Source organism: Nilaparvata lugens, chromosome 2 (assembly GCF_014356525.2).
Source record: "Nilaparvata lugens isolate BPH chromosome 2, ASM1435652v1, whole genome shotgun sequence".
NCBI classification, from domain to species: domain Eukaryota; kingdom Metazoa; phylum Arthropoda; class Insecta; order Hemiptera; family Delphacidae; genus Nilaparvata; species Nilaparvata lugens.
Genome location: NC_052505.1, coordinates 70,368,962 through 70,382,393, shown reverse-complemented (window position 1 = coordinate 70,382,393; position 13,432 = coordinate 70,368,962). Strand labels below are relative to the sequence as shown.

At 32.2% G+C, this 13,432-nt stretch overlaps 1 protein-coding gene across 1 annotated transcript in view; it reads right to left on the bottom strand.

Annotated features, from left to right (window-relative positions):
* The window catches only part of LOC111048855 (kinesin-like protein KIF23), a 57,752-nt gene that overhangs the window by 12,249 nt on the left and 32,071 nt on the right, over positions 1 to 13,432 (bottom strand). The window lies entirely within an intron of this gene.

Genomic DNA, 13,432 nt, shown 5'->3' with positions numbered 1-13,432 from the left:
ATCTATCGCCTATGAATGAGAAATCCAGTTTTCAGAGCAAATGAACTTATAATCTGCAGAAGAATTTTGGCAATATATTACACAAATATAGAAAGAACAATAACTTACAAGCCTAAGCATCTACAGTTACTACGAACTAAATACTTATCTAGTTTACAGTTGAAAAAACAGTGGCTATTGGCTTGTATACACACAAATCAATAAACAGACAAAATAGAACACTATAAACTGATTAAATTCACTTAAATAGAAAATAATTTAAAGAGCACAAAGTTACAACACCCATCAGCCAGCCATGTTTCAGAGAGAAGAATGCACAGGAAAAATCTATCTACCAGGAAGAGAGCAAAGCTTCTAGACACCTCAACGTTACGGACACGTCACCAAAAATTTATAAATTACAAGTTTAGAATTCACATTTTATATTTGTTCTCAATAAAACTTTACTTTGAAACTGTTATTTTAAATTTTTATATATCATCTCTATTTAAATAAACCATTTATCTATTAATTCTGTTAACCCAGCCTCGGTGACACCATGGAACAATGCAACAATCATTTACGATAAAAAATTCTCAGTCAAAAAGTTTGTCTGTATATCGATGACTCTGATAGTTACTATAAAGTTTCATAGATCTCGAATTGAAGATTCGATTCCAATGTGAGAAAAATGTAATATTATAACACAAAAAGTGAAATACTGATGTGGTCGATTTCAATGAACATCAAATGAAATGGTTGTTTTCTTCTAAATCTCTATACTTGAGCATTCTGTTAATTTCGAACAGAGCTCACTTTCACGGGGTTTTCTCAGATGATGCAGCAATCACTGAGGAATCTCCAACACAGATTTCAATAACCCAGGAGAAAGTAATCTGAAATTAAAACTATTAGTGCTATATTGCTGAATTATTATTGTTTTTCAGAAAATTATTAATGCCATAAATGTCTCTTAATTAAATGATAAGTTCTGGAGTTTCAATTATTATAATATTTTTCGCATTCCCATTTTTCATTTTTTTAATATCTTGAATCCCTTCATTTTGTCTCTCGTTGTTTAGTCGAATATAGTACGATTATATAGTATTATTCGGTTATATATCTATCACAGAAATCTCTCTCAGCAACGCTTAACATAGGTTGTTAGGGAACGATAATAATAAGATTATGTGATGAATAATCTATCCTGTTCTAGGCGAGCAATATTTCTGTATCACAGATACCCAAAAACTTCAACACTAGAATGTGAATATACTTTGAAACGGTTTGATATAAATTGATGGGCCACCACCATTCATTATCTCTTGAAATTCTATTTTTGAATCATGTATTAAAACCTTCCCATAAAAAATGTTAGATTCAATGTGGCAGAACCAAGATGGAAGTCCAAAATTTTGAAGCTACATACAGATTTTTTTTTCAAAATTTGAATAGGATTTCCCAGTGGAGCCCACTGTCAAATTATCTTTCGAAAAGGAGCATTGAGTTGTTTTCCTATTAATATTAAGCTGTAGGCCTATATGAATCCATAGAACTTCAAAGATTTCTCCGTATGGGTGAATGATTCAGAATCAAAATTCAAATTCATAAAATCAATAATACAAACGTCAGAGCAAACTGCCATCAGAATTTGTATTATTAATATTACGCGTATGTTATTGAAGGATAATAGTAAGGCAGACATGTTACTTTTATTTCCTGAAAAAGGTGAGTAAAATATTTTGTTGTTCAACGAACTTGACCTGTAAAAAGGTTTGAAGAGTGAGTATTAAAAATTTGAAGCTGATCGATCAACTCTTTCCAAAGTTATTGCTGTACATTCAAACAAACCCACAGACTGGCAACAACTTTGAACTTGGGTAAAAAGTGAGAACTTGCTAACGCTCGTTCAATAAATATTATTGAGAGAACAACGGGCGGTATGCTCAAGTTGGAAGCACATAACTTGAAGGAGTCAAATTATTTCAGTTTAGGGGATTGTATATTTTACAGGAGAGTATGTTTCTGAGGGATATAGTCCTATAGTGAGAAAGTGAAGAAGAGAGGATTCAATTGAATCGCTGCTTTAGTTTTGTTGCACAGCCGGCCTTCTCTCACATTCAACCTCTCGCATTCTCCAGTATGATGCTACATCAATATTATATTATACAATCCTACTCAGTGGAATGGGGGGATTCACAATATTACAAGCAAGAGTTGATAGTAATGGATATAATTGACACACACAAAAAATACAAATGTAGGCATGGGAAAGTCAAATTCAATATAGGTAGAAGATAATATCTCTGAAGCATTGTATGAAATAATAACAAAACCCTGAGGGAAAAGAAAGGAGAGAAGTATGAAAAATATTACTAATCACAATGAATATAAAATGCAATTTGAATGTCGATAATATAATATAGTTCACTATAAACTGTACCTTATACATTGATTTACATCAAATGACAGTATTAAATAAACGACGAATTTCCTTGTATGAAAAATTTAATAATTAGAATAAAGATTGTAACGTGGTATTTTAGCACCACAAACTATTTTTGAAATGAACTATTGAACTTTAATAGAATTATAATATGGAAAGGAAAGATAACCTAGTCAAAGAACCACTCAAGTAAAATCGAATGTTGTTAGTGATAAAGAGTAATCGTATTATCTAAAGCGATAAGAAAAAACATGCATAATTGTAATTCAACAATAATGAGGATCCATTGGCAGAATTAAAAATTATAAAGCGGCTTATTTATTATTGGCAGATCATAAAAAATAAAAGTTTGCATGTACATTTGAGGTTAGAATTGTTTATTTACACTTTTAAATGAATCAATCGATCTAGGACAAATCGATAGTTATTTGAATCAACACCTAACGAATCAGCTGATCGTTCGTTCAACCAGTATAAGTTGAATTATAAAGTCTACTCACAAAAGATGTATTATATATACTAAGGAAGGTTTATGTAAATAAATAGGGAGAACTATTATTGCCGCATAAATATTTATTACAATCTAAAAAAGCACGAAAATCAAGAGTATACAAAACTCGTATAAAAAATTAAAAATATATGTTGCATGATAGCATCGTATATCACGATTTATTAGAATAGTTTAAGACAATCACTCCATATATTTATATAAAAACTTTTTATTTATTTTTCTATAATAAAGTTTTCGAAACCCTGAATCTGAAGTAACCAATTGTATTGAGTTTTGCTAAATTAAAAGCCAATCAGAAAGAGGCTTACAAATCGTTCAAGGAAGAGATACATTTTTTCTGAAAACCACTTCTCTTTGGCTAGTGATCTCGTTCTGAGAGGATGCACATGGAAATTAGGGTCTTCCTTCTTGTTAAATTTTAAAAAATTATCAAGCCAATCCCTTTTTTAAATGTGAACTATTTGTAATTAATGTTTATTTATCTGTGAACTCAGTGTTGTTTAAGAGTTCTTAATTGTAATCAATTCCCACAAATATATCTTTAATACGGAAAGAAATCTATAAGAAATCTGGACCACGCGCGAGCCCAGCTGAGACGAAAAGGACCTGCATAATTAATTATTGAAAATAATTAATTTATTCTACAAGACCTCCAAGAACATCATTACTGTGAGTGTTTGTTCAAACGAGCTCGTTTTATAAAGGCCTTTTTTATTAGAGTTGGGGAATTAATCAAAGCGCTATATAAATAAAATCAGTCAAAGAAAAATTCGCAACATGTTGAGTGCTATCATATAGTTTATGAGAACGCTTTATGAATTTTATTTGATTTATGTAGGAAGCTTACTTCCATGCATGGCACAGACTCATTAAAAACCCTGAGATTTTTTAAATATTAATTTTAATAATTATTATTTGCTAATTTATCAAAGCATGTCCTATTAAATCTACAGACCGAACATGTTTTAAATTGTAGAATTCTGAATTGACTTGAAGTCCATGTATCAGTATTAAATACAAATTTATAATTTTTAAAGCTCACAAATGTGAATGCTATTAAACATTGTGATAATTGTTAAACCGTTAAAGAATTTATTTAGAGAAAATTATAGATATAAGAATATTTTATATATATATATATTGTTTTATGGGAATATATTTTGTGTTTTATGTCAGCATACAAAAATCATAGAAGTTTATTTTATCCTAATTCATCTCGTGATATACAGTTTGGGCTGTCTCAGTACCAAGAAAAATATTCTGCAGCATATAAAATTAGTGAATCAATTAATATTGATCTTATTAAGAGCATTCAGTACTTATCATCCTTTGATGATAGTCATACTAGTCCGCCAGAAAAAACACATTGATAATTATATTAATAAGGTTCCAGTTATTTCATATAAGGATCCGGAGAGCTTCAAGAACTGGCGTTGTAAGTTCTAAGGAATTTCAGAAGGATAAATTGGTGGATACCTGTATTCATGGCAAGCGTTTTAAGAATCAACTAGAAAAAACCATAGTTGGTCTTTATTATCCTCAATTGGATACATGGTTACTGATAATCAGTCATCAGCTATCTTTTTGATTTCCTTCTTGGTATTCTTCAAGAACTTCACAGAAGCAGTGGTAAGAATTATTAATCACCAGTCATTGAACCTTGTGGTGATTAATTATATTTGGAAAATTCATGTATCTACCACTGAGCTAGAGCTGCGGTTTGAACCCAGCAATTTTGCGAGCCGGACGGCCTTAACTATTTGCGAATTTATTCGCAAATTAGGGACTTTAGCAACCGCTCTAATAAACATCAAGAACACCGTTTCATCTATAAAGGATTTACAATTTTACCACTTTACACAAAATGGCGCCCATTTTGGGGCTCTATCATAAGAGATAACCCCCCAGGAAGCACGTCTTTACAAGATTGAATGCCATTTGAAAGAAGGAAATAAAATAGTATCATTCCCATCAGCACACAACTGAGTAAGAGAGAGTGTGTGTGTGTGTGTGAGAGAGAGAGAGTGGCACAGGAGTGATAGAGAGAGGGATGAGGGTGAGGAGAGAGTGGCGCAGGAGCAATAGAGAGAGGGATAAGGGTGAGGGAGAGATAGAGAGAGAGAGAGAGAGTGAGAGGAAGCAATAGAACTAAATAAGGTTGAGATAAGAGACAATGTCACGTAGGAGTATTGTCTTATGAATGGTCACACACACTTCTCCAGTCACACTAAGTTATAAATAGAATATTTCCAAGAAGGTACAGTCTGTGCCAAAATTCAAACCAGTTTACTTCCTCGCCAATCTTCCAGCAAAACTGGCATAGACGACAAAAGGTGATAGCGACAACCAGAGACTGTTTTCCAGGTAGAGAAATTAGTCACGGACTCGCCCCACCAAAACAAGACACTTCTTTTTCAGCACAAGAACGACAAAAGCAGCCACCGCCAAAACAAGACTGATTTTCAGTGCTAGGATGGATGTGTCTGACTTTGACGGTGGTGTATACTGACATCTCCCCATCCCAGACTGTTCCCGAAATGTCTTCTTGAACTGTAGCTACTGAATCAGTTATCCTGGTTTTAGCTCCTGAATATCAAGTGCTAAGGGAGTAACATAAACACGATCTTTAATGTTGATCCTTCCTTAGCACTTGATATTGAGGAGCTAAAATCCATGATAACTGATGCAGTAGCTAAAGTCCGAGAAGACATCTTGCAAACAGTCTGGGATGAATTTGGCTAATATATCGTCCGAGCCTCAAAAGGAGGGCACATGTATAGAACACTTATAATACATCATCATAAACTCGATACTTCTGTGAGTAATTTGATGTAAAATTGTGCCATTCTTTTTGAAACACCCGGTATTAAGACATACAGTAATAAATAACAATCAAGTTGAGATGATAGCTTAAGAAGACAGAAGACGACCCAACTGTAGCAAGTAGTTGTTTGAGATAATGTGAATGTTGTTTTTTCTATTAAGATTTTCATAAAATAGTAAATTGTACTGAATCATTGAATAAATCGTATTCCTGGATAATTCGCAATTATGTCGGATAATCGAGAATCTACTGTACACTGACAAAACATAACTTCCAATTATTGTATATTTTCAAATCAAAAAGGATTATCAAAGTTGCGATGAAAAGCTTGTTGAAGCAATTCGCAAAAAAACTTTTTCTTTGCCAATGGAATAAGAAGTGTTCCTTAGCAACACAACAACAAATTGAAGAATTGCCTAATATCACTGATATAGAGTATTCATATTCACAATTTGAACAGGACCTTTCATGAAGACTGTTTTATGTAGTTGAAAAAATATGCAATAGGCAAGCGTCAGTAGTTATGGGCTTGCCCAATCTTTTTTTTCAATGAATACCTCAATTCAATTTTCAATTCAATTCAATTCAGTTTATTTCCAAAAACATATTACACGAATAAGAAATACAATATACAACATATTTTGGAATCCCCCTACTAGACTATCCATCTGTGTGTAGGGGGGGAGTTCCACTTTATACATAATAAGCTTAATCTGCTCATAGAAGTAAATAATAGAGAATACACTTATATTATGGATGTATTATTAATATTCTGAGTATAAAATAGATAATATATGTGCTGATGTATATTTAAGAATGAGTATGTAGGAATATGTATGTAGGAATAAGTATACTTAATACCTTGATTGATAAAAGAATAAATAAAGAAGAAATAACAATATTTTTTTGAAGACCGCAGTGGCAGGGATTCCAGAAATTCTCAGAAGAGAGAATGAAAAAAAAGCATAAACCAGAAAGGCAAAACAGTCAAATCGGTTATATCAATGATAAAATAAATACCAATCAATTGTCTGGAAACCTTGAAGTCGTGTTGGTCACCAAGCATAACGAGATTGGAGTAGTTCTTCTGAAGCTTCCCAACCAATCTGGTACAGCCACCTGTCCACCCTCTTCCTAAACACTACCAAACTAAATGCCTCTGCTTCCCTAATCACCCCTGGCACATTTCTGTACAAGACATGGGCCAGGTATGAAGGATTTGTCAATTCAGAGCCGTGAGTCAGCTGAGGTATCTCAAAGCTGTAATTGGATCTGTGGCGAGTTGAGTAGCTATGGTTAACTGTTTCTCCTAGAAGTTCAGTTTTGTATTTTTTTATGTGGATCAACAAGGATTTAATAAAAAGTTGTCTAACATTCAGTACGGGAAATTCGATAAACAATTGTCTTGTTGGGTATCTAAAGTCTCTCTTTAAAATTGTTTTTATAATTGATCTTTGGGTGACTGCGAGAGGCTCAATGACTGAGGAGGAAGCCCCTCCCCAAGCTAGAATTCCATATAGTATTATAGATTGGACATAGGCAAAGTAAACTACTTTGCACTGATCCACACTCAGAACATTACTAAGCTCTGAAAATGCGTGAAGCAGCTTTCTGAGCCTATTCTTAGCACACTGGACATGTTGTACCCAATTCACTCGGAAATCTACATTGTTTGAATGAGGAGCGTTTATTGACCGAGCGAAGTGAGGTCTAAGATTCAAATCTACGGTTTGGCATTTCTCTTTAAGTTTAAATGTTTATATGTTGCGCATTTACGGCAAAACGCGGGAATAGATTTTCATGAAATTTGATAGGTATTGTAATATTACATTTTTTCTCACATTTGAATCGAATCTTCAATTCGAGATCTATGGAACTTTATAGTAAATGTCAGAGTCATCAATAGACGGACAAACTTTTTGACGGAGAATTTATTATCGTAAATGTTTGTTGCATTGTTCCATGGTGTCACCGAGGCAGGGTTAACAAATTACTAGATAAATCGTTTATTTAAATCGAGATATATATAAAAATTTAAAATAACATTTTCAAAATAAAGTTTTATTGAGAACAGATGTAGAATGTGAATTCTAAACTTGTAAGTTATAATTTTTTGGTGACGTGTCTGTAAAAATCGATACTGAACTAGGCGTTGGCTTCGTGACTTGCAACTTAGGTATTTTCCTGTTCTTGCTTCTTCTGAAAACATGGCTGGCTGTTGTGTGTGTAATTTTGTGCTCTGAATTATTGTCTGTTTAAGTGAATTTATTAATGTTTTAAATTGAGTTTTATACAAGTTTATTGTGTACTAGTTTGTTATTAAATAGCTGTTTGTATTTTCAAGCCAATAGCCACTGTGTTTCAACTGTAAACTAGATAAGTATTTTAGTTCGTAATAACTCTGAAATAATTAGGCTTAAGATATATTTTCTTTGTGTATTTGTGTAAATTCATCTGAAGATTATAAGTTAATTTGCTCTGAAAACTGGATTTCTCATTCATAGGCAATAGATCCATTCACAGTTTATCAAGAATCTATTTCATTGGAGCCGACAACTATCCTTAGGTTGATAGGTGTTAAATGCTATTCCAACCGTTTAAGGAAAAATTGGTAGCACGGCAAATGTTACCCCTGTGGTGGGACCAAATTACAAAATAAATATGTCCCAAATGGTACACCATGAAATCCCTGGTTATAAAAATTATTAGTAGGATAGATATCTTGATAGGTTGTGAATGGTTTGTTGCTGAGTGGGAAATTGGTTCAAGAGAGATCAAGTCCTAATGAATATATTATCTGTGCAGACTAGCAAAATGGCATACAATATGAAAAATATTAAAAATGATGATGAGTTAATAGCTGCCTTAACACAACTGTTTGATAATTTTAAACAAGAGCAAAATGCTAGGTTTCATGAGTTAAATGCTAGATTTGATGAGCAAAATGCTAAGTTTAATGCTAGGTTTGATGATATGAAGCAAGAATTTGCTGAAACATTGAGTGATAATCATGAAAATGAAAACAAATTGAAGCAGGATGATAGTAGTGTTAAGTTACAAGATCAACTCATTCAAGTTTCTGACAATGTAGGCCTAGTTACTGTTGTTGAAAAAGTCAACCATAGTGAGACAGTAGAATTGAATAAAGAAGTAGGTAGGGAGTTGTCTTCACTGAAAGTTAACTATCATGAAAGTGATATTGCTACATTGAAGGTTAGGAAAACTATAAACAAAGTGAATGATTACATGAGACAGGTTTCTGTGGAGGTTAGGAACAATGTAAACAAAATGAATGTTGCGTTGAGTCAAGTTGATGAGTTCAACTTTCAACTGAGATTTGAAAAGGTGTATGCTATGCATTCTCAAGTGAACATGACTAACTTTTGTAGGCAAAACGGCTTTGTTGAAACAAATGAACCCATGAATAAAATCATGTTCTTGAAGAAAACAAAACGCAAAGTCTCCATTGATGTATTAGTATTCAAAGGTTGTTTCAAGTTGCTTATTTACAAGATGATGACAGTGAATCACATGATGAAAGGGTATTCCCCAACACACAATGATTAGGAATCCTGTGTTATGCCGGGATTCAGAATAGCATAATCGCTACACAGTGTATGGTAAGAGTCCATAATTGTGTCTTTTTTCTTTCCTGTAGCCTATTGTTCTTGGCCCTTAATCTTTTCAAATTTCGATTCTTTCCTGTCTTTGTGTAATGTTCAGTAAATTTCTTCTATGATGCATATCTTAACCAATCTTGTCCATAGTCATTTAAATTTGTATTCTTCTGAAATAATATTAGAAGTTAAAATAGTAGCTTATTTTCCTAATCTTTAAATTGCTGATAAAACTTAACTTTTCTAAAATCTATCCATTGTTGTGTAAATAATTGTTTGCTTGTGGTATATTTTTTCATCATGTATCACTTATTTTGAAATGTGTGTTGTTTTAGGGAATTTATTTACCCAGTTTTCTTTTCCTCTTGTTTGTATTTTTTAGGGAACTTATTTACCCATTATTCATCTTGATCGTCTTTGTATTATAATCTTGAAATGTTTGTACTTATTATACAGTCTTTAAATTTTAAATTATTTAAAAAATAAATGGTTCAATTTAAAACGTTTTGTTATATTATTAATTGAAATAAGTTTTTGTGATTGATATCTTTTTCAAAATTTTTAAAATTGTTTGTTCTATAAATTTTGATATGATTGATTATCGTTTGAAATGGATGCTGGAGTGTATGTAGAATTTTTAGTGGGGTTTGTTGATTAGAATTTTGCTGGTATGTGATTGTTTTTTGAGATGGAAACCCATTATTGCCTAAAGAAGGAATAACAGAGGTTATGACTTAGAGAGGCAGTAATGAGATAATATTTTTTGTGTTGATTACTTATGTTGATTGCCATAGATGCAAAATGATGATTAATTATGAATATTGATTGCCTTTGAAGCAAAATATTATTGATGTTTTGAATGGTTTCTTGTTTAATGTTTGATAGTAAAGTTTTGTCATGAAATGTAGTTTGTGTTTAGAACATTGAAGAGTCGAAATAAACTATAGTATCCAACAAACGATGATTAACAATATTAAATAATTTGCTTTTTATACAAATTTTTGAACAAAATTAAAACTAAATAATTTTGAAACCCTGAATGATAAATCATAAATGTGAAATGAACTTGCTATAAATGCTATAAATGAAATGTTATACTAAATGATAATGAAATGCAGATATATTATGAAATGATTGTGAATAGAAGATCAATTGTCTGAAATTATTGAAATATGTATTGAAATTAATTTTTTTTGTGATAATCTGATGTTTGTTTTTTACAATTTTGATAATGATACAGGGTGTTATGAAATTCTATTTCTATTTTGAAGAATGGATTAAATTTTGATAATTGAACAGTGAATAGATGAGAATGATTTTTTTTTAAATTTATCATTGATATGTCCATATTTCACAATTTATGTATTGCTGACTGTATAATAAGATGTTAACAAATTTCAATTTCATAAATATTTAAAAATAATTTTCATGTGTATTAGATTGTATTGATAGCCTAATCAAGTTTTTCTTTTTAGTTTATAAGCATTTTAAGATAACAGGTACAGCACAGACATTAACATTGAAATAGTTATCATGTGAATCTCGAAATCAGCAACAAGTGAACGCCATGAAGAGTGTTAAGAACATTTGGGTGATTTTCAATCTAGTGTGACATAACTACGCCAATATCTACGCCAAAATCTACGCTGCGGCCTACACTAATAACTACGCCAATATCAACACCAATAACTACGCCTAAATCTACGCTGCGGCCTACACCAATAACTACGCCAATGTCAACACCAATATCAACACCAATAACTACGCCAATGTCAACACCAATATCAACACCAATAACTACGCCAAAATCTACGCCGATGCCTGTGCTGATGCCAACGCCAATATCTACGCCGATGCCTGCGCCGAAGCCAATATCTGCGCCAATGCTGATGCCAAAATCTGTGCCAATGCTGATGCCTACACTAATACCTACAACAATATCAACACTAATAACTACGCCAAAATGCCAAAATCTACGCCGATGCCTGTGCTGATATCAATGCCTGCGCCAATGCCAAAATCTGCACCAATGCCAATAGCTACGCCAATGCCTGCGCCAATGCTGATGCCAACATCAACGCCGATGCCTGTGCTGATGTCAATGCCTGCGCCAATGCCAATAGCTACGCCAATGCCAAAATCTGCGCCAATGCTAATGCCAATGCCTGCGCCAATGCCAATATCAACGCCGATGCCAAAGCCGACACCAAAGCATACGCCAATAGCAATGCCAATGCTTATTGCTGACTCTGTATCTCAAACTTCAACACCACTGCATTACCTGGAGGTAATTGCCATCCATGTTCACATTCACAACTTTGAATTCAGAAGAACAGTCACAGTATCATGAAAGAATTGATTCAAAAAATCCTCTCCTAAATTATTCCTGTATGCAGAACTCTAAACCTTGAAAGCTGAAAATATCAAAAAACCAAACCTTACCTAAATTAATCCTCACCTAAATTAATCCTGTATGCAGCGTCTATCTCTTTTCCAAAAAACGAATTACATTGTCATTTCAAGCCTGAAATGTACATTGTATAATTATATGATACAAAATTTATGTGACTCTGTATTGAATTTGGAATGCAGCCGTCTACTACAAACATGAAGCAATGCTAACTGAGATGTCACCTGTATCGAGTTTGATATGCATCAGTCGACTACAAATATCAGCCCAACACTACGTGCATCCAGATCAACCCAACACTTAACGTCATCACATTGGAGTCACACTTAACTGAAAATCATACTGAGTGCCTTAACGGACTGTTTTCCAAAATGTGCATCAATAAAATCAACCGCATCAATAGTGAAAGAAATGAACATTTTTTGATTTATTGAAATGTTATATGAAAATTAAATGTAACAATTCATCAATTCATTTAAAAAAAAAAAAATAATAATAATAATTTTTTTTATTCAACATACTAAAATTTTTTTTATGCAATAAAAATTAAATTTTTCTATCTATTAAATTTATGTGCAATTTCAAAAAACTATTCTTTACATATTAAACTTTCTGTTGAGATATTATCCTTTAAATTATAAAGCTAAATCAAAAGTAATATTGATATTCTATATTTTGAAATATTGTTTGGAAACATATAACAAACGCTATTGATGAATTTTTATAATAATTTTCAATATTATTGGATGACATGTATTGTTTTTCTAGAAAAAATTGTTACTGTTCTCAAATTTAAATTTCAACAATTTTCATTAGGGTCAATGTAAATTTTTTCTTTAAATTTTCAAACAGTAAAATTTTTTTATGTCAAGAGGGGGGTATTTGTAATATTAAATTTTTTCTCACATTTGAATCGAATCTTCAATTCGAGATCTATGGAACTTTATAGTAAATGTCAGAGTCATCAATAGACGGACAAACTTTTTGACGGAGAATTATTATCGTAAATGTTTGTTGCATTGTTCCATGGTGTCACCGAGGCAGGGTTAACAAATTACTAGATAAATCTTTTTTTTTAATGAATACTTCAATTCACTCGGAAATCAACATTGTTTGAAAAAGGAGCGTTTATTGACCGAGCGAAGTGAGGTCTAAGATTCAAGTCTACGGTTTGGCATTTCTCTTTAAGTTTAAATGTTTATATGTTGCGCATTTACGGCGAAACGCGATAATAGATTTTCATGAAATTTGACAGGTATGTTCCTTTTTAAATTGCGCGTCGACGTATATTCAATGTTTTTGGAAATTTTGCATTTCAAGGATAATATAAAAGGATGAAGGAGCCTCCTACATACGCCAATATTACCGTAAAAATCAGACTATAGAATTATTCATCATAAATCAGCTGTCTAGTGGACTATAATACTACCCGTTCAAAAACATCGAACATCTTGAAAATGTATCTTTCCATCAACGTTAGTAGACAGTTGTCTACTAACTTTGTCTTTCCATAAGCTGAGGTCATGATTCTAGTTTAGAGTTTGGAGTTATTGATAGAAAACATTTTTTTTACATTTTTCTTTTTTAATCTGATGATCAAAATTGCAAAAAATATTATTGAGAAGAAATTGATTTTTAAAATCAT